The sequence below is a fragment of the Oryctolagus cuniculus genome, chromosome 19 (assembly GCF_964237555.1).
Source record: "Oryctolagus cuniculus chromosome 19, mOryCun1.1, whole genome shotgun sequence".
Taxonomy (NCBI): domain Eukaryota; kingdom Metazoa; phylum Chordata; class Mammalia; order Lagomorpha; family Leporidae; genus Oryctolagus; species Oryctolagus cuniculus.
Genome location: NC_091450.1, coordinates 26,723,347 through 26,746,205, shown reverse-complemented (window position 1 = coordinate 26,746,205; position 22,859 = coordinate 26,723,347).

Sequence of the window (22,859 nt, the reverse complement as noted above, 5' to 3'; positions counted from 1 at the left end):
TACGCCGGCCTCGGTGGCCATTGGAGGGGGAACCAACGGTAAAGGAAGACCTTTCTCTCTGTCTCTCTCTCACTGTCCACTCTGCCTGTCAAAAGAACAGTCAGAGCAAGATTTCAACTGAAAGTTAAAATGACCGGGATGCTGGGTGAGAAGCCGGCACTGCAGGTGGTCCGAGGCTCCAGCAGGCTGTGATTGGCAATTCTGGTCACTCCGGCTCAGCCGTGGAGGGGCCAGACCCAGTGGCCACAGTGCCCCTCCTGGGTTTTGGCACCAGCTGTTACAGTTTTCAACCATGACTGAGAATGACAACCAAGACCACGCTGCCTCTGGCAAAAAGATCTCTGTGAGTGAGATCCCAGTGGAAAGAACAGGTCTTCAAAGAAGGAGGTACCTTTCTCTGAAGGGAGGAGAGAACCTCCACTTTGACTATGACCGTGTCTAAACAAGATAAGAGTCGGAGAACTCAAGGGGCTTCCATAGCCTTGGAAACTCATGACTGGTGCATAGGGAGATTACTGATGCCATAAACAGGAGTGTCAATTTGTAAAGTCAACAACAGGAGTCACTGTGCACTTACTCCTCATGTAGGATCTCTGTCCTTAATGTGCTGTACACTGAGGCTTAATGCTATAACGAGTACTCAAACAGTATATTTCACTTTGTGTTTCTATGGGGGTGCAAACGATTGAAATCTTTACTTAATGTACACTAAACTGATATTCTGTAAAAAAAAAAAAAGAAAGAAAGAAATTATCAATTCCCAACTTGACTCTCACTGGGATTAAACATGACAATAGGTCTGATCTGATTTCATCATCATTTAAAAAAAATCATCTATTATTTTTCACTTTATGTTTCTGTGTTGGAGCAAACTGTTGAAATCCTTACTTAAGGTATACTAAGCTGATCTTCTGTATATTAAGATAATCGAAAATGAATCTTGATGTGAATGGAAGGGGAGAGGGAGTGGGAAAGGGGAGGGTTGTGGGTGGGAGGGACGGTATGGGGGGGGGGAAGCCATTGTAACCCATGAGTCGTACTTTGGAAATTTATATTCATTAAATAAAAGATAAAAAAAAAAAAGACCACGCTGAGCAAAGAAAAAGTTTTATTAGGGTGAAGAACTGTCGAGAGCATCCTTAGAGGAATTGGAAGATAGGTGGGAGATGGATTGGAGCGGCCGAACCATGGGATGTGGGCTGGAGCAGCAGGAGAGGATACCAGGTACATGAGATGGGGGGTCCCTGATTCACAACTGGGGCAGTGACGGGGACCGGGAGGCACAGGGTGTTTCCCTGATTTGCAGCTGGGACAAACAGTGGGAACGGTGAGGCTCCCCAGATGCACGGCGCCTCTGTGTTTTTGATTTCCTGACACTAGGAGAGCGTGGGGGAGATGTCTCAGACCCGAGTGGATTCAGGACTCCCACAGAAAGGCCCCTGGTTGCTGTTGTCCCCATTTAAATTGTTCTCCCCTCCCCCTTTTGTAACTTCATGGAGGGGCCTATCAGGGAGTAGTTGGGGATCCAAATGCGACAGACGCCAGCTGATCCCCTAGAAGCTCTTGGCCCTGTCTCCTGCACAGTGCTGTCTTGGGCAGCCTGCGGGGACCCTCTGATCTCTCGCAGGGGCATTAGCAGTACCTGTACTCCGGAAATGCCACTGCTGCTGCTGCTGCCTCCAGCGGCAGCCCCCTGTAGTCGCTGGCTCTCGGCTGAATGGAGACACGGCCCTATCAGTTCAGGTTCCTCAGGTGGTGGTGGTGGGGTGAAGCAGGTAGTGGGCTCTCTGAGAGTTCACATTGCTCGGGTCGTGGTGGTGGTCTCTGTGGTAGAGGAGGGGCCTCTGGCCTTGGAGGAAGGAGATGGGGAGGCGGCAGCCGTGGGGGCTCTCCATGGAGAACTGATGCAGAGTCTGTGGAAGTCCCGGTGGGCCCTAGATTTCTAGACCAGGGCTGAGTCCTGGCCTCAAGAATTCTGCTCGGTCCCTTCCTGCCAGGGTAGAGCCATCTCCAAGGGGCTGAGGTAATGTAATTTGTAAGCAGGAACTCACACACGGGAACTCACTTGGGTGCTCTGCCGATCTGGTTATCACCAGGCCCACCTTCCCTGTGACCTCTGGAGCTCCTTGCTGGGCCAGCAGGTGGTCTGGGCTCCCTGGCGAGCAGGAGGAGCAGCGCGTATCACAGGCGCCACGACTCCCTCCACAGTGCCTGGCGCCGAGAGTGTCGGGCCCCCTGGCCCTCCCTCTGATTGGCCCTGCCCTGTGGCCCATGGCCACTCCTTCCTGCCCACCCACACAGGTTTCCCTGAAGAGCTGTGGCAGTGACGACTCTGCCCTCATCTTAGATGGGGAGTGGCCTCTGACAGCTATTTTACATCAAAGGTTGGCCCTTCACTTTATTAAACCAAAAATTTTTATCTATTTACGATCCACCTTAGAGGCCATGATAAAGCTCTGATGACTCACTGTTGCCTTGCTGGATCTGCTAAACCCAGTAAGCAGACAATCCTGGCAGGTTACACAGCAAAAACATTTCTTTTACAGCAGTCGTCTTTTTGGTTTTAAAAGAAATTTTTTCAAACTCATGTCCAGTTACAGTTTATCAAATTACCACAAAAGCCATAGCTCTGGCATTTTTATGCATAAGATTGTTACTTATCAAGTATGTCTCCCTAGACTTCAAGTCGAATTTGAGCCTAGGCTTTGACCATACAGGTGTCCCAGGCTGCACCCAGATACCTGGGACCGGTTCTGATACAAATTTGTCCAGGCAGCTGCGAGACGGGTCCCCAGAGTGACTGGGGTGTCACGGGCGAAAAGCCCAGTGGAGATTAACTTGACCTAGGAGACTTTCAAGTATCACTGCCCCATGCTGACAGGCAGCTGACCTTTCTCCTCCCCACTCCCAGCAAAGGGGTGGAGTTAAAATACCGCAAACCAAAGAGAGGAAAAAAGTCTAAAATCTCCTTCTCTTTTGTTTTTTTCCATTCAGAACACAATTTTATGTTTGCAACCCTTTTTAAAGTTTTTATCATACAGTCCAGAACAGTTGGTTTTGTATGATATTTTCCTATAATGTGCACCCCCTTGGTCCATGTCGCAAAACAAGAGACAAAGACCTCTGGAATAGGCACCCATCCGGACTGTGATCGCTTTGCCCGCCTGGCCGCTCTCCTTTCGTAGAACAGAACCTCAGTTAGGGCTCACTCAGGCTCCATAGCAGGGCCGTGGAGCCACAAACACAGTCACACCACACACACACTCTCTTCCGTTAGAGACACCAGACAGGTACTTCCTGTGAGGACCAACGGGCGCAATCACAATGATTGCTGTTACTCGACAGGTGCCTCCCTAGGAGGACCCAACAGATGCAAACGCTATGATTGCAGGCAGGTGACCAGTCTCCCCTTCCGCACAAAGGCTGGCCTGGATACTGATGCCCTGGGGCGACTTACGGGTCCTGAAGTCCAGGAGATCTGTCCACTTGTCCCATTCCGTTGGCCGTGAGGAGTCAGTCTGGGGGGAGTGGGTATGGCTCCGGGAGCTAGATTCCCAGGGAATGAGGCGGGAGGTGGCCTTCCAATCCTCCATGGGCTGCTCCCAGGCCAACACAGGCTCTGAGCCTGCAGGAATTTGGGGCAAGGAAGTCAAAGGATGCTTTTGTAACCAACATATTTAAACAAAAACTCCCCAACCCAGGTTTCTGCTTGTATCTCAATTAGGATGAAGTTAGCTGTTTTATCAGATAAAAACACACTCTGATTTCTTACTCACAATACCGGATGCATCAAGACACCCAGCTTCCATGGTCATGTGGCAGATGGGAGGAACATCCAAGGGCTGCCTTTCTCTTAAGAGTCTCAACTCGGAAGTGAGCGTTTAAACGTCCACACAGGTAGTGATCTCACACCACACTGCCCAAAGCTAGTTGCACGGCCCCACCCCGCGGGAGGGTGGGAAATGCAGGCAGTGACAGGTCTTGGAGGAACACTCACAGGTTCTGCCCTCGGCTCCATCAGAGTCCTTTGGTGCAGTCATAACCTGGCGTATCTCCAGCCAGCATTTGTATTCTCTGTACTGTGTGCAGGCTGGCTGATGGAGCAGGCGAGGCTGAGCTGTTTTTCAGAGGGGTGGAGTGGAGGCCACGGTGCAGCAGGGGCTCTTGGTCAGCAGGGCCTCTTGGTCAGGAGGAGCAGAGCTCAGCAGGGAGGCGGCTTCTGAGTTAACAGTCCCTTCATGGGTCAGCTCCCCCGCAGCCTTGCACAAGCGTCCTTTGTTGGCTCCTGCATGCTCCTTGGGTGGTGGTGGCAGAATGAGAAGGTGAACGGGGAAACCGGAAGAGAGAGGAGAGGCTGAGAATGGCCTGGTCTTTGCCGAGTCTTGTTTCTCTCAGGGTCCACCTGGAGGAGGAGATTCCCACTCTCCCAACCCTCTGATTGCCTGCGGATAACAGCCTGGCCTGCCCTGGTGCTCCCACGCCATTCTCAAAGAGCCTTCTCAAGGCTGCAGCATCCTTTAGGATTGGGGGAATCTTCGAGGCTCAGGGGGGAGTTGATTGTGCGTCCCCAGGATGAACCTCAGAGTTTCTCCCTTCTAGAAACGCAGGGGGCTCAGCAAGGCTGCGGAAATGCCCCCAATAGCCCCCCTCCCCGGGGAGCCTGCCCTTGTTCCCTTGGAGACAAACGTCTCAGGGAGGGGCACCTCTTCCCAGGAGACTCACTTTGCTTCTGTGCCTTCCCAAGTTTTTAGAACTTTTTCTTTTAGCCAAGGAAGAATGAGTCCCATTACAAGAAGGGGGGAACATCAGAAAATATCACTGAGAGAGATGATCAGACTCTCTACAGGAACATAAATTTTTACAGACTCTCTGGAAGGCAGTTTGCAATATACATCCCGAGCTTTGGAAACGTTCTTGACTTCTGTTGCAATACCCAGACTTCCAGGCATTTATCATAAGCAAATAACAAAGGCAAAAAAATTGGATTTATAAAAGGACATTCAAGAAAGCATTATTTTTATTAATGAGACTTTGAAAATAATCTACATGTCCAAGAGGAGAATGAAATGGCAATGGTGGCATAGCCATGACAGTATTACGTAGCTATTGGAAATAATATTTGGGATCCATTTTATGATGTAGTTGATGCCTACCCAAGCTCGGTAAAGTTATGAGCTGCATAAAAACACACATGCTAATAAAATAAGATGACGGTAACAGCATTCAGATGAAAGCAATAATATATGGAGGGATTATGGTTGACGTTTTATTTTGTTCCTTATATTCATCCTTATCTTCCAGGTTTTCTTCTATAAACATTTATTGCTTTTATAATTCAAAAAAGAACAAATAGCAGCCACATGTATTTTGAGGTTGGATAAACCTCCTTAACTGCTAAGACAAATTCTCATTTCGGGTATTTAAATGGCAGAACTGATGGATACGTCTGCAACGAGGGACTGTCTCCATAAAAGCAGTTTCCCTTTAAAAGTGATGTTGAGCTGTGTTAGCAGGAGTGACAGGGAACGGGGTGTGGGTATGGGATTCATCTCTCCTTTTCTTCTGAGTAACAGATGACCGGAGCTGGGCTCAGGTTTGACTGTGTGTTCCTGGTTTCCATCCATGCGTCACGGACAAGCTCAACCCTGTGTACTGCGCACCTAGCATGCACTTAGCATGCAGATACCGCGCCCCCCCCCCCCCATTTGAGTTGAATCTGCGTTGTGAGGTGTGAAGAAGGTAGAAATTTAATCCAGCTGGGGTGGTTCGAGTGGAGCCTTTGAGAGGTGGGCAGGATCAGGTAAGGCCTTCAGGGTGTAGCCGCTGGGACTGAACACTCTTGGCTTTCTCAGAGAGAAGACTGGAGGCCACACACACTGTGTAACGCTTGCACCGCCTGGGAACTCTGCCAGCAGGAAGACCTTCACCAGATGCATCCCCTTGAACGTGGACCAGAACTGGGAGCCTAAATCGACCTTCGTCCTGTACAATTAGCAGTCTGTAGTACGGTGTTCTTAGCAGCAGTGAATGGTGGGTCATGGACAGGTCGTTTTTGTTCCCAATGACAAAGCAACTTGTAAATGACCCACAGGGCCGCTTAATCAGTCACAGGATCATGCAGTTACTTGATTCAATCAATGTTTGATAAGCACTCACATGTTCGGTGGTATTCTCAAGTGTTAGGTTACATACGGCTCATTTACTGCTTGCATAAACCCGTATTTCTGAGTGCAACTTTGGGAGATTAAAGTTGGGAGTGTGTGGAGAGCCACCTTTTATAAAAGACCTCAGGTACGTGGTGCAGTAGTCTTAAACTACACCTGAGAAATGCTCACCTGCATGGACGGAAAAACCACGAACAGCAGTAGAGAGCCTTCCCTGTAGGAACTCACCGGCTAAAGGGGCATAAAGAAATGGTTTATTAGAAACAGTTTAATAAGGAGAAAATAACCACACTGTAACTACAGCTATCTTTAAGAATTACTATGAATCAGGGATTAGCTGAAACACTTTAATTATACCATTTAAACCTTGTAACCACTCTTTGTGTTAGGTATTATTACTCTCATTTTAAAAACGTTTTAACTTACCCAGGGTATCTAGTAGATTTGAAGTAGTCAGGGAACAGACTTGTAACTTCTAACACTGAAGTTTCTGTGCTAATCAGCTCAACAGCCTGCATGGCTGAACTACGGTGATGAGTGGTTTCTACTGGGCAACCTAGGACCACAGGTGAGCTTGAGGAACCTGTGGGAACCCTTAGGACAGTGCCAAATACCAGATGTAAGTCTTTAAGATGGGCTGGGCTAGGAGAGGCCAGGTGTGAAGCCACAGCAAAGCTTGTCCCTGGTTGGGAAGCTTCCAGACTTGACGACTGTTAGGAAGAGTTGCAGATTGGTGCCTCCTCACAAGTAATGTAAGGAAAAGAGGTGCGGAATAGAGAGGAGGCAGTGTACGAATTTACAACCAGAGCGAATTCATTCAAATAAATTTGTAAAAGTGGGTGACTCGGCCAGCACCGCGGCTCATAGGCTAATCCTCCGCCTTGCGGCGCCAGCACACCGGGTTCTAGTCCCGATTGGGGCACCGGATTCTGTCCCAGTTGCCCCTCTTCCAGGCCAGCTGTCTGCTGTGGCCAGGGAGTGCAGTGGAGGATGGCCCAATTGCTTGGGCCCTGCACCCCATGGGAGACCAGGAGAAGCACCTGGCTCCTGGCTTCCAATCAGCGTGGTGGCGGCGGCCATTGGAGGGTGAACCAAAGGCAAAAAGGAAGACCTTTCTCTCTGTCTCTCTCTCTCTCACTGTCCACTCTGTCAAAAAAAAAAAAGTGGGTGACCATCTGTCCTCGTGCACATTGATGGAACACATGGCAGAAGGCCCCAACCCCCAGGGGCCAGGTCTTTTCATATTTTGGGAGGGGTGGGGCTGGGGCTAGGGTAGGGGGCAGCAGGCAGAGGGGAATTCCTGGAACTGGGCGGGGCCCTGGGAACCTGGAATAGTATGCAGGGTGGGTGTGAAGGCCATTGGCCATGAGACCCAACTGAGATTCAAGGACAAGGGATACGTTCCAGTGTTTATCTACATTTTGGGCAATGACTGAGAATGGCTGAGGCTTATGTCTCTGTTCCATCAATCCTGACTCTGAGTATAGATGAGGAGATGGGGTGCTGGTTTCCCCCTGGCTACTTCCTGCTGATATGGGGCGTAGACATGGAGCCAGGACTTAAGTGGGAGGGTGGTCTATAGTCGAGATCAGATTGATTGAAGAAGAGTAGTCTTGTGTCTCTCCTGCAAAATGGCTTGAGATATAGCAGTTATTTGTTCCTGTAAGAACCTTTGGAATAAGTTAATTATTATTTTTTTTTTACAGGCAGAGTGGATAGTGAGAGAGAGACAGAGAGAAAGGTCTTCTTTTTGCTGTTGGTTCACCCTCCAATGGCCGCCGCGGCCTGCGCACTGCGCTGATCCGATGGCAGGAGCCAGGTGTTTCTCCTGGTCTCCCATGGGGTGCAGGGCCCAAGCACTTGGGCCATCCTCCACTGCACTCCCGGGCCACAGCAGAGAGCTGGCCTGGAAAAGGGGCAACCGGGGCAGAATCCAGCGCCCCGACCGGAACTAGAACCCCGTGTGCCGGTGCCACTAGGTGGAGGATTAGCCTGGTGAGCCGCGGTGCCAGCCTGGAATAAGTTAATTATACATGGCAGAAGTAAGGAGCACTATGATTATGAGGACAAAAGGAGATCCTAGAGACACTGCCCATGGTGGAAACGACGGCCAAAATGAGGCAGAGTTGCCTGTGGATACCTCTCGTTAGCGCATCAACCTGAGAGGTGGGTCCTGTGGGAGAGGACTTAGATGAGGGAGATGTTCCTAGTTTTAATGAAGTATAGTGTACCCACGTGGGGTGCCCTTTGAGTGGGGCAGTGGTGGGGGTAGTCAGTATCACTGGGGAGGGCCTGCTCCATGTTGGCCTTAGAGCACTCGTTTTGTTTTGGATAAACCCAGTTACCAGGTTGAAAGGTAGGAGGCAGAGAGTGTGGTTTGGGTAGGTGTGTGTCTGCACAGGACTGTGAGTGACAGTGCATTTCAGTAAGAAGAGGGGAAGTGAGAGGAGGAGGAATAGCTTTGGAGTTTTGTAGGGGAGGGAAGTCAGGTGAAAGGAGAGGCCTTCCATAGGGATTTTCAAAAGGGCTTCTAGGCAGGAGATCTGATTAACAGAGCTAAGGAAGGAGTTTTACCCAGACTAAGTGGACCTGGGCGGAGAGTATACTTAGAGCCTGTTTTAAATTCCGTTTATCCGTCTACTTTACCTGAATAGGGGGGACAATAGGGAATGTGAAAATGCCATGAGATATGAATTTGAGTAATTTGAGAGGTAAACTCCGGTCCATTGTCTGACTGGATAGAAGCAGGCAATCCAAATCTTGAGATAATATCATTTAATAATATAGAGGAAACAGTGGAAGCTCTTTTGTTGGTTGTGGGAAAAGCTCCCACCCACCCCGAGAAGGTGTCCACCATCACCAGAAGGTAGTGTGTTCGCCTAACTGGTGGCATATGGGTGAAGTCAATCTGCCAGTCCTCTCCCGGGAGTGATCCACGGGCCTGGTGAGTGGGAAATGGGGTGGCCTGCTATTAGGGTTTGGGTTAGCGGTTTGACAGATGCTACACGTCTGAGATCTGTTACGCAGAGTTTCTCTTAGGGCAGGAGTTAGGTGTGTGTGTGATCTCAGGAAGTGGAGAAGAGAGTTTGAGTTTGAGTGATGGAGGAAATGGAGGTTTTTTAGGAACTTGGAGAAAAGAAGGGCGTATTAGATTTTCATCTAGAAACCACCAAGAGTCCTTTCTAGATGCCCGTTGTTGTTGGAACTGAGAGGTTTCTGAGTCTGAGTGTACAGGAGCTAAGTTACAGAGAAGATGGGGTCCTCTCCCCACCAGCCACTGCTTAGCTGTGAAGTATTGTTCACCTTTCAGGTGCTCTTTGCAGTGAATAATAGTGGCTGTTGTTGGCAGCAGGGCAGCATCAAGGGGAGCTTTAATCAACTTGCCATTTATTATAGGAGACCTTGGGGTGTCAGAAAGCCCCTTTCTTGCCACATCTGGGCATTGGAATGGGTGATACTATAGGCATATTGGGAATCTATGTATATATTGACTGTCTTTGCTTTGGCTGAGATGAAGGCTTGAATCAAGGCTAACAATTCAGCCTTAGGGAAGTAGGGCCTTGAGGTAGGGGCCCAGCCCCTATGACCCTAGGCAGGGAAGAAGAAGAGGTGTCATCATGATGCCCCTCAACTATTGTGTATCTAGCAGGAAAAGGGGGAGTTTTAGGAGCACTGCCATCAGTGAACCAATCTGGAGCTTTGGGAATAGGAGTGTCTGTGAGGTGGTGGGGAGGGGAGTAGCTGGGCTGAGAGAAGAGCAGCGATGAGAGGTAACGGTGGGCTGGAGAAGGGTGGAGTAAGGAACTTGGACATGAGATGGCGATACAGATTGAAAAGCCCGGTGGCTGAGTAGGTCTTGCAACCCATGAGAGGACCAGATTTGGAAGGCTTACCTTCCGGGCCTCAGGTATGAGAAGGGCTGTTGTGGCCTGGACCAAGATTCTGAGTGCTTGCTAGGGATGGGGGTGGGATAGCTCAAGGCGAGTGCTTGTAGAAGAGCCATCTTGAGGGTTTGGAACGGGGTCTCTAGGGAGGAAGGTTCTTGCAAGGGTTCATCTAGATTGCCTTTGGTAGCTTCATAGAGAGGTTTAGCAATAACAGAAAAATTTGAAATCCAGATGCAAAAATATCCCTTGAGTCCCAAGAAAGAGAGGTCTTGCTTAATACGTTGGAAAGGAAGGGAACATATTGCCTGCTTTTGGCCTGGAGGAATTGCATGAGTGTCTGGCATCATAGGGAATCCCAAAAAGGTAAAAAAAAATTGGAAATTACTGGAGATACCCTAAAACCTTTCTCAGCTAGAATGTTTAAACGACTAGTGGTATATTGGAGACAGGTCTCTCGGGAGGGGCTACAGAGTAGATCATCAACATATTGAAGAAGGGTGCCGGGTAACAGGTTAATAGAGGCGAGGTCTGCCCGGGGGGCCTGCCCAAAGAGATGCCACTGTTCCAGAAACCGTGGCGGTAATTCGGTCCAGGTGAGCTGTCGACTAAGGCAAGTATCGGGGTCAGACCAGAGTGGTAGGGAGGAAGTGCCAGAGGAATGGTGAAGAAAGCATCCTTTAGGTCCAGGACAGAAGAGAAAGAAATTGTGGGGGTATCTGGGAGAGGCGCATGTAGGGGGTTGGCACCACTGGGTACATGGGATGGACAGCGGCATTACTCCGTCAGAGGTCCTGTACCAAGCAATAAGAGCCATCGGGATTTTTTAACTGGGAGTATAGGTGTGTTATCAGAGGAGTGAGTAGGAATGAGTATGTTAGCTCAGAGGAGGTGTTCTATAATAGCTTTTAGACCTCTGTGGCCTTTTGAGCTCAGAGGATACTGGGAAACAGCACTAGTTTTTGTAGGGTCTTTTAGAGAGATGCGAATGGGGGTATGGTGGGTGGTGATTACCGGGTGGGAGGTATCCCACACTGTAGGATTAACCAAGGGAAGGGAGGGAGTCTGGGATGGAGAGAAAGGTCCATAATGGGAAATATAAAGGTTTTTGTTTTATCCCCAGTTGGGAATAGAGATAGATGCCCCCAAGTAGTGGAGAAGGTCCCTACCTAAGAGGGGGGGTGGGCAGTTAGGAAGGACGAGAAAGGAAGCAGGGGAGATACATCTCCAAAGGAGCAACATAAGGGAGGGGTCGCATCAGGCCTTTCATGCCAACATCAGAGACTGAGGAAGGAAGGAGTGGACCGCAATATTCATTTAAAACAGATAAACTAGCCCCAGTGTCCACCAAGAAAGAACCTCACTTGCCAGACACTGTCCCTGTTACCCTTGGGTCCCTCGACTCATCGGATGGGGGCTGTGGAACCCGGGCCTCCTCATTCTGTCAAGTTCCACAGAGATGCGGTATCCTGTGCTGGAGGGGTTTGGGCAGAGGGCTGTTCCAGAAAGGGGGGTTTCCCTCCCTGGGGGCGGTCCATCTTCCAGTGACCCCATTGTCCACACTTGGGGCACGAGGCAGGGGGAGGCCATGGGTTAGGGCAGCTCCTGGCCCAATGTCTGGTATTGCCACACTTAATACAGGCTCCAGGAGGGCTACAGCCTTTAACTAACGTGGACTTTGAGTTGGAGCAGACCTCGGCCCGGTGCCCAGTGCCCAGTGCCGCATCACAGGGCCCCTGCGGGGTGGGATGGAGCTGGCAGTTGGGGTCTTGGTGGGTTACAGAGGCAAGCATCGGAAACTTCAGTTTTCTATCTACTTCCTTCTGTGTACTTAATGCCTCATCTCTATTGTGAAAACATGAAAAGCTACATGTATGAGGCCCCTCTGGGGGTCTGTGGACCATCTTGTAATTTTGGGGGTTTGTGATGAATATCTGGAGCTGAGTGGGACATAAAGGGGGTATTTAAATACAGCTGTCCCTCTGGGGAATTGGGATCCGTCTAAGTAAACTTTAGCATTGCGTCTGTAAGGCGAGACATAAATCTTCTCCTAATTAATCTGTTTATGGCCGTTCTTATCCATAGCCACCAGCAGGCATGAGATCACGTGGTCTCGGGCCTGTAGCCCCGGGTCCCCAGGTTGGTAAGTCCCATCCGGGTTAGGGCTGGCTCTGGGGACAGCTCGAGCTGCCTCTGGGGCCTGGCGGCGCATTTCTTCTGCATGCTGCTTGGCAACATGCCAGATACGTTCAAGTTCGTCTGGAGTTAGGGTAGGGGACAGAACTAAACACTGATCATTCCAAGTTAAGCTATAGGACTGAGTCAGGTGGAGCAATCTCTTAGGATATTTGGAGGGCTTCTCTGAGAACAGGCCTAGACGTTCCTCCATCTGGCTAAGGTCTGACAGAGAGAAGGGCACACAGACGCTAACCAGACCTTCTACTCCAGCCACCTCCCTCCAGGGGACGAGTGGTTTGGGATCAGTGAGAGGAGACAGGGCTGGGGGAGGGGATAGGGTGGCGGGAAGAGGCGGGGTGGGATTGGATGGGTTGATTAAGCCGGGAGTCAGAGAGGAGTCCGGAAGCTGAGACTCCAGATTCCTTGGGATGTGGGGCCGGGGGTCGTTGGCAGGATCAAGGTCGCAGAGCGGATGAGATGAGGGAGGGAATGGTGAGAGGGCGGAAGGCATACAGTGAGTTTTTTCTCCCTTGGGGAGAACTGGGTAAAGAGAATGTGGGGAAGAAGAGGGGGGAGAGAGAGAGGGTGAGTGAGCAAAGGGGTGGGTACCTGAGGTGCCAGCTTCTCAGGTGGGCAGAGAGATGGGAGGGGTGAAGAGGTAGAAGGTTGGATCCAAGCCTTCTTACTCTGAGAACATGGAGTGAGGAAGACTGACCCCGAAGAGGGAGAAAGCTTGGACATTAGAGACCTCTGACCACTTGCCATTTTCCTGCGTAAAACTATCAAGGTTGCAGAGAAGTTGGAAATCAAGAGTGCCGAATTCTGGCCACTTTGAGCCACTGTCTAATTCATATTGAGGCCAAATTTTAGTACAGAGCTTAATGAATCGCTTCTGTTTTCTCTCTCCCTTTAGGCCTCGCTGGTGCAAGCTTTTTAAGAGACACGCCAAAGGGGAGTCAGCTGAAATGCGAGACATTTTGGAACCCACGGATTAGGCAAACTACGGCCTCAGGGAAGGGGATCCTTTTCACAGGGTGTCCCCCGGAAAAAGAGTATCCCAACCGAGAACCGAAGTTCTGGGTCCCAAGAGGAGAGAACGAGAAATCCCAAGCTTAGACCAGCGTCCCGGTTCTAAGCGAGGGAAACCGACTGACCACCCCAGGCCCCGACAGGGGGATGAGACAGTCATGGGCATGCCCCAGTGCGCCTGAGGCGACCAAGGCCTCTCTCACCCGTCCAGTGGGTCGAGAATGAGATCCGATGTCGTGTGCAGCGATGGGATCGCGAAGGGTGCTGGCTGTGTATTCACCGGGAAATGAGAAGTGCAAGTGCGACGGAGAGCGTGTTCTGGAGGGGCGTCTCCCAGGGCTGCTCGGGTCAGAAGGGAAAAAGGAGACTGTAGGAAAGAGAAGGTAGGGGCGGGCAGAGACAGTAAGAAGTGCAAGGAGTTCAGAAAAGAGAAGAGATTCAGAGGAAGGGTGGGGGTGGGGGTCACAGCTCTTACCCAGAGAATGCAGGAGTGGCTGGCTCGGGGCAAGATGCTGCCTCCTGGCTCCCCTCCTCACACGGGGCACTGTAAGGATGACCCTCCAACGATGAACGCTGCATGGATGCAGGAAGCTGGCTGCAGATGGTGTCTTCTCTCCCCTCTTATGGGATCTGAATTTTGTGCGACTGAGCAGGGTAGTGGAAACCATTAGTCGTAAGTTTCCGAAGGACCACTTTATTTGGAGAAAAGATGCAATACGGTTGTTGCTCCTAAGTAATAGGATTATGTAACCCAGGAAAGTCGTCGGACTCTTAGACCTAACAAGAAAGGCCAGTAAAATGGCTGCACAAAAAATACACAAAAATCAGTAACTTTCTACCTATCAGCAGCACGAGGTTAGAAAATACAATGGGAAAATGATCTCATTTCCCCCAAAGCAGTAAAAATGATTTTTAAAATCCTATAGGAATAAACATCCCTATATAAACAAAGTTATAAAACTTCACTGAGAGAGGCATTTAAAAAGTACCTTGGTTTAATGTGGCAACATACCATGTTCTTAAAAGGCAAGGCACGATATTATAAATAGGCTCTCTCTTAATTAATTTGCTGGTTTAATGCACTTACAATATAAATCCCAGGAGGACATTTTTTGGGAAACTTGACAAAGTGATTCTAAAATGCATTTGGACAAATAAATGGGTGAAAAGATCCAAGGGAAAAAATTAAGGAAGTTAACAAATTGAGATTATAATAGGTTTAATATCTGTGAGTGCTGGGGGAACAATAAATTTCAAAGTGTGGCACTGTTGTAAAAAGAGATAGATGAGTGAAACCGAGGGGGAGAGAGCAAGCTTAGCAAGAGATGCTAAAACACACACATAATAAGGTACCACACGCGTGATAAAGGTGCCATTTCCGTTTGCTGTGGAACATAAGGATTATTCAATCCACAATGCTTGAACAACTGTTTGACTACTGGGGAACAAGGAACAGACTCCTGCCTTCAGCAATACCCTGGTGACCACACTTGTCTTCCTCTCTTAGTTGATAATATTCTTTCTCCAGCCATCTGGGTTTGGTTTAACCCTGTCCTGCTCCTGGGCCACCTTAAGCACGGTGCTCGCTGCAGGGACTTGTAGTTCTCTGTTTATCTGTCTCGAGAAATAAATCACAAGTTCTCATGAGGGCTGCAACTCTGCCTTTCCCATGCCTGCATCCTCTGAAACACAGTGAGTGCTCAGTACCTTTTGTTTCTTGTAGGGGGAATGGCCTTCGTGTACCCGCCCCCTTCCTTCCGGCCTGTCAGCTCAGTGAGGGCGGAGTGGTTTAACCTGAACAATCCCCGAACCCTGTAAACCACGCTCCAGATACAGTCCACCACCACCATGAACAGTGTGCAGAATGGCACTCACATGAGGGACTGTTTCCATTCACTCCAACTTATTTGAAGGTTTGGTGGGTTTCTTCTCCCTAACCTTCTTAGATGTTGTTCTTTTATAGAGGCTGAAAAACATTTGCTCATTCTTTTATTCAACTTACTAAGCAAGTCCTAAAGACCCCTGGGTCATCTATGTTGGGGCAGCTTTCTGTGGGTCAGCCCAGTTCTTTCTTCCGCTTGTGTGGCTTCAGACCATCATTAGTATTCTGGAGTCATTTCCATGTTCATGTTGTTTACCTCCCTTGGGCCGCGGGAAGAAGACAATCACCGGGGAAGTTCGTCATGCAACAATAATCTCCACTTGAAATGGATTATTCCTCTGGAAATTACCTCGCTGAGTCTAAAGAGGTTTGCTTTGTCACCTGGGGAAATGCCATAGATCAAAGCGTAAAACCTACACACCGGACGCAGGTTCAGGCACAGCAAGGTTGTGCTCCATGTTTTCCTCTCTCATTAGCAGATACTGCTCATCATTTTATTCAGTTCCCGTCTGACATAGCTTAATCGCTTCCAGCCAATGTGGTTTTCATTTCTCCACTTAGAATTCAGAGAGCCCTTGGATGTCTTCCCAGGCCACCGGCCCCACAGCTCACGGTCTTTAACAAGAACACGGTGGCTGGCTTATTAGCATGAATCCACAAGGATCTCTCTCCCCTCTGGCAAGCCTGGGCTTGCACTGGATGTACCCCAAGATCCCGAGTCATAGAATTTGAGTTCTCCCTGAACATACGTGACAACGCTGTGTCAACCTCTGCTCCTTGCACCCTTCGGGGTCACAATGAGGAACCCAGTGCTCCTCCTTGGATGGTTCATCATCACTACCACTAACTGAACACTTCCCATGGGCTGAGCGCTGCACTTTAAACACGGTGTCTTTGAATCTACTTCATCCTTACCGTACAGCTTTAGGAAACAGACTTAGCACCCTGAGGCTTTTAACTTTAGCCAATTTAATTTTGGATCCCTTATCTATATAAAACATTCAAAGTAATTTCATTTCTATCTATTTTTTAGAATTTATTTATTTGAAATCAGGGATATTGGGGGGAGCAGGTTGGGATAAAAAGAGAAGCGAGGGCCGGTGCTGTGCTCACTAGGCTAATCCTCTACCTGCGGCGCCAGCATACCGGGTTCTAGTTCCGGTCGGGGCGCCGGGTTCTGTCCCGGTTGCCCCTCTTCCAGGCCAGCTCTCTGCTGTGGCCCGGGAGGGCAGTGGAGGATGGCCCAAGGACTTGGGCCCTGCACCCCATGGGAGGCCAGGAGAAGCACCTGACCCCTGACTTCTGATCAGCGCGGTGGCGGCGGCCATTGTGGGGTGAACCAATGGTAAAGGAAGACCTTTCTCTCCGTCTCTCTCTCACTGTCCACTCTGCCTGTCAAAAAAAAAAAAAAATGTTCAATGCACTGGTTCACTACCCAAATGTCCACAATAGCCAGGTTGTGACAAGCCAAAGCCAGGAAGTCCATCCAGGTTTCCCAAGTGGGTGGGAGGGGCCTAATTACTTGGGCCATCATCTGCTGCTTTTCAGACACATTAGCAAGGAGCTGGATTGGAAGCAGCGTAGCTGGACCTGGAACAGGTGCTCTGATATGGGGTGCAGGCATCCCAAGCTGCAGCGTAACCTGCCGGGCCACAGTGCCTGCGGCCTTCTGTTACTATTGTCATTTTGCTAGATTCATTTTCTTCAGGATCCATTCTTTTCACTTAAATATTGGTTAACAATGTTTTAACTCCATTGTGTCGATGCTACTCTTAATCCAGTGACACGAGGGTACTATTTCAAAAGTGTTCATGGAATAGTGGAGATAAAAGAGGTTTGTTTTGGTGCATAAAATTTCATAATGGGCCCCTCATATTTAATAGCCCCCATTCATACCTTTAAATATTTCACAATTTTGATTTCTGGGGAATTTTGAGTCTACAATTTAAATATAGACCTTCGGTTAATTATCTCCAATTGATACATTTGTGTTGTTAATTTCTTCTTTTTTTCTATTTTTGAAGATTTAGTTCCTTTATTTGAAAGACAGTTACAGAGAGAGGTAGAGACAGAGAGAGAGGTCTTCCATTCGATGGTTCACTCTCCAGATGGCTGCAATAGCCAGAGCTGTGCTGATCCAAAGCCAGGAGCCAGGAGATTCTTCCGGGTCTCCCACGTGGTGCAGGTCCTTGGGCCATTTTCTACTGCTTTCCCAGGCCATAGCAGCGAGCTGGATCGGAAGAGGAGCAGCTGGGACTCGAACTGGTGCCCATATGGGATGCTGGTGCTTCAGGCCAGGGCTTTAACCTGCTGCACCACAGTGCCAGCCCCCTGCTGTTAATTTCTGATATGAATTCTCTTACATCAATGTAGTCATCAATTTTCTATACACTGTAGTTCCTTTTCCTTCTAAAATTAATTTGCCTTTCCCCTCTCCCTTCTTCCCTCCCTCCCTCCTCTCCCTCCCCCCCACCCCCTGCCCCCCGCCTTGTTTGGAGGGGGGCAGCAGGAGCCTCCTTGTGGGTCTCAGCCTGGGTGGAGTGGGAGACTGACGACAGGACATGGCGAAGACAACTGGAAAAGCTTGAAGAAGCTTAATTTTGATGGGTGGCCTGTGTGCTGTTTGGGAGAACATATCGTGGGAAATACAGAAGTATCTGGGCATAATGGGTATCATGTCTGCTACTCCTTCACAAATGGTTTAAGCAGTTGTATTAGATTATTCCTGAAATTTTTCTCCATTGTTAAAATTATTTTATAATACGAAGTTCAAAACTATTTGAATTATTAAATATAAGGCATTTCATATAAACCAAAAGAAGCCCAGAAAGTCATTTCACAGGAAAAATGACGACAAAAAGACTCAAATAAAAAGGCTGGTAAAATAAATCATGGAAAGTGCAAACAGCATAATCAGATTTTCTGTGTTCCCTTCCACTGCCTGCCTTAATAGCTCTCAGAGCCACCTGAGGAAGCGCCATCACCTTGCTTTGCCATGGTTTTATCCATGATAAAATGAAAGCAGCATTAATACCAATCTCCCAATGCTTCTGGAGAGTTAAATAAAATAAACCACAGAAAGTATCTTCCACTGGGGAATCCACAGCAAGCTCTGATTAGTGGTAATCACGGACAAGCCATCGTTACTAACACTTCTTACCAAATCAGATTTTCCCAGGTAAAGCTTCACTTTGTCGAGAATATTTTATTTTGCAACTATTTTTCGTCAACAAGAGTTCACCATGTACGGTTTTAGCTGCTGTCAGTTTTGCTTTCTGTTAACCGTTCTACCAAGTCTAATTTTTCCTGAGGTCATTTTTTTTCTTTTGCAGATTTCAGTGTCATCAAAAAGCTGTGCTTCTTCAGTCAGCTTTTCCACGATAACAAATTTGACCATGTGCAGATTTAACAGTTGTCAGTTTTTGTTTGTGTCATGCGCTGGCATGAGTTCTGTGCATTATGAATTAAAGATTAATGGTGCTTTTTCCATCTCTCGCGTTGGGAAGCACTCATCTGGAAACCAGATGTGTGGACATGAACGTCCACTCCAGTCAAATGGCAAGGCAGGAGCACTGCCCGGTACCCACCACTTGTCTGGGATATAGGGAACTGCAGCCCTGGAGGAGGAACTGGCCTTCCAGCCCCCTTAACCTCAAGACTTGAGGAGGGGCAGGCATTGCGTGCCGTAGTCCAGAGGCCTCATGGGATACCAGCATCCCATACTTCCCAGTCCAATTTCTTGCTAAAATGCACCATGGGAGACAGCAGGTCTCACGTCACCGGGTGTCTGCCCCCAGGTGGGAGACTGAGTTCATGGCTCCTGGCTTCAGTCTGGCTCAGTCCCACTGTTGTGGGTATTTAAAGAGCAAGTGGATGGGAGTGCTCTGTTTGCCTCTCTAATAAGTTAAATAAATAAATAAATCATTTTACAAAAGGTTTGAGATGCCTCTGGTAAATTCCACATGTAGGCAAGGACTTCAGAGAGCTCACTGACAAATGGAATTAAAAGAGAAGTTTATTTTGGTGCAAAATCTTTTTGAAACCCATGCATAACGTTTTTCCATTATATGCTTCAGTGAGAAGCACATGGCTGCTCTCAAAAGCGAAGGATCGTTCTGAGTTTGAGTCCAGCTGGATGCACCTTAAGATCTCAGGAACGCTGTGCCCAACAGGCTGGCACTGGGCAAGTCACTGGACCTTCCACTTCTCTAGTTCTTTCACCTGCACGATGGGAGAGCTCTGCTCACCTCTCCAACCTTGAGGGTGGGAGCTCCTACCCGGAGCACGTCCCCCGTGGTGGTGGACAGTTAGCCCTTGAATGAGAAAAACTCCTCCCACAGACCCTGTGACGAGATGAAGCCCTCCATCTGCTCTGTCCAGCAGAACTTTGTGTGATGATAGGAACACTCTGGATCTACATCATCCGGTATTGCTGCCGCCAGACACGGGAGGCTGACAAGCACTTGGAATGTGGCTTGTGTGACTGAGCGACTGAATTTTTATTTTCATTTAAATTTATTTAAATAGCCACGTATTGGCTTCAGATTGAACCTCACAGTATTCATAGATGTGAACATTTCCCACCTTCTCTCCATCACATTTACATAAATCCTCCACAGCCTATTCACACTGAACCACACGGACCCCACACAGTGAATCCAAAGTGCTCGTCAGACTCCAGAACTTCAAGGCTCAAAGGATTTCATAGCATGCCCACAATTCCACTTCTCTATCTTCCTTAAGTGGCAATATTTTGTGCCAGGCCTGGCACTGGGGCTGTGGGGTTGTAAAAAAATCTCGAATGAATACTGTTCAGGGTATTATAGAAATCACAGCCGCCCAGGTCTGTGCGATCTTTGAGAGCTACGTCTGTCTCTGATCTCAGACGAGTCCCTTTCTGCTCCTTGCTTCAAGTGCCATGTTCTGATTGCCTGAGTCATGCACTGGTCAAAAATTTGTTAAAATCCCACTGTTTTCAGGAACAACAGCTGGACATTGGAGATAAACCAGAAAACCACAAAAGACAGCACATCCAACAGCAAGCTTAGGATTTCCTTAGGACTCCTTTCAAAAGTGCCTTTGATGTCCCAAGGCAGTGCAAAGCCATATCAATACCATGAACACATCCATTATCTCCAAAGCTTCCTCCTGCCCCACTTTTTTAGTATTATTTCCTTGTTTCTTTTTTTTTTTTAAGATTATTTATTTATTTTAGGCAGAGTTACAGAGAGACAGAGAGAGGTCTTCCATCTACTGGTTCACTATCAAATGGCTGCAATAGCCATGTAGGACCCCAAAAGCGGTGTCCTTTTGTGACGACCCCAGAAACACAGACTCCAGACCAGACGATGCAAAAGGCAGGAGGCAATTTTATTTCATTTGCGCAAATGGGCCCTCTACTGCTGCAAGCAGCGAGCAAGAGAGAGGAGCCCCGAACAATCATTTTACACAGTTTTTAAAGGGCAAAACCACAAAATTAACATACCATAGGGTGGCGTAAGTTTATTGGGTAACTACAAGGGGAGGAGGTCGTCGAGGAGGAGGAGAAACGGGGGGCTACGTGCCCTACGTGTCTAAGCTTGGATATGGGGAGGGGGTCCTTGAAGAGCAGAAAGGGGTGGCTACGTGCCCTACGTGTCTAAGCTTGGATATGGGGAGGGGGTCCTTCAAGAGCAGAAAGGGGGGGCTACGTACCCTACGTGCCTCGCGGTTTCTTTGTTAAGCTTGAACAAGCACAGGGGAGGGGGCTTAGGTGCATACCAGGATGTTCTGTTGCCCTTATCTCTGGGTAGTAGCCCTTATCTCTGGGTAGTAGCTATTTGCTTTCTCTGTGAACTTAGTTTACTCCCCATTTCCCAGGACTGTTTTATTAAGGCCATTTTTTTATGGCGGCTCTTGGCTCTCAGCTGTTCCTTTCAGCCAGAGCTGGTCTGATACCAAGCCAGGAGCTTCTTCCAGGTCCCCCATGTGGGTGCAGGGGCCTAAGGACTTGAGCCATCTTCCACTGCTTTCTCAGACCATAGCAGAGAGCTGGGTCAGAAGTGGAGCAGCTGGGACTTGATCCAGCACCCCTATGAGATGCTGGTGCAGCAGGTGGAGGCTTTACCCACTACACCACAGTGCTGGCCCCTGTTTCTTTTTGTAGTAAGAGCATTTACTGTGAGATCTTCCCTCTTAGCAAATGCTTAAGTATATACTGTAGGTTTATTTTGCATATTTTTATGTTTTCCTCCTTCCTTCACTCCCTTATTCCAGCTTCCTGGGATCATCTCCCAGATAATCCAGGTATGTACACATCCTTGTCTCAGGCTCTGAATATGGGAGAACTCATACCAAGACACAGACATTAAATAATCACTGTCATAAAATTAATTAAACCTGTAGAAGGACCAGCAAGAAATGTACACAGCACCTGGAAAATATATGACAGGGGGTGTGAGGAGTAAAGAAGGCTGAAACCCGAAGCAAACAGAAGCAAGGAAATAGGTTCTACAGTGAGGTGACGGCACGTGGAGAGGACCTCGAGTCAGGAACGTGCTGTCTTCCAGGGCCGGAGGAGGGCGACTCACAGCAGAGTGGAGAGGACGGGCAGGTCAAGGTTGGACCTTCGTCATATGAGTCAGGAGACAAAACGATGACATGTTTAAATTTCCATATTTCCATGTTCTTGGGAAAGGACATCTGGCACACAAGTTAAGACTTGGGACCCCTGCATCCCATTTCAGAGTGACGGTTTGAGTCCTGGCTCCTTCATTTCCCATCCAACTTCCTGCTAACATGTGCCCTGGGAGGCAGCAGATGATGGCTCAAATACTAGAGTCCTTGCCATCCAAGTGGGAGACCCGGATTGAGCTTCAGATTCCTGGCTTCAGCCTGGCAGAGCCTTGGTTATTACAGAAGTTTGTGAGGTAGACCAGCAGGCAGATCTATCTCTGTCTCTCTGCCTTTGAAATAAGATGAAAATAAATAAAAATTAAAACAAAACAGGATCTCAACGAGAGATCTAAATTTGGTCCTGCATAATCATACAGAATCATTCTGCAAAAAGGGTTTTTAGCTAATGAAGCCATAATAAATTTGGTGGGAAAAAAAAAGTTACATGGGCAATTCTATCTATCACCTCTAACATTTATCATTTCAGTGTGGTGAGAACAGTCAAAATCCTCTCTTATAGGTTTTCTGCAGTATATAAAATGTTGTTTTTTAATAATAGTTGCCCTACGGTGCAATAAAGTATTCTAATTTCCTCCTACCTGTGAATTCGTATCTATTGTCCAACGTTTTCCCAATCCCTCCTCCTACACTTTGTACCAAACATCACCCCATAAAGATGGTTAGTACATATCATCTTTAAAAAGAGAAACAATTGTTTAAAAGGTAAAGTTATTTACTGACAAGACGGATGGACGCCTGGTCCCAGTCTGTATCGCGGTGATCACACAGCACAGATGGGAGCCACATGAACCCCAAAGTTCTTCCCAGTGAACCCAGAATGGATCCCATGCAGATGGCGTCCACTGGGCCAAGATGTGGATGAGGAGCAGGGCAGGCGTGACCTTGGCCTTTTTCTCCATAACGTCTGGCACAGCGGGAAGACCCTGCTGGGGCTGGGGGACTTCTGTCACTCGCAGGCTCCCTAAGTGGTGGGAAGGAGAGGTAGCCCGCCCCAGCCCAGGCATGGCAATCCTGTGCACACCATCAGGAAACACAGAAACATTTGGG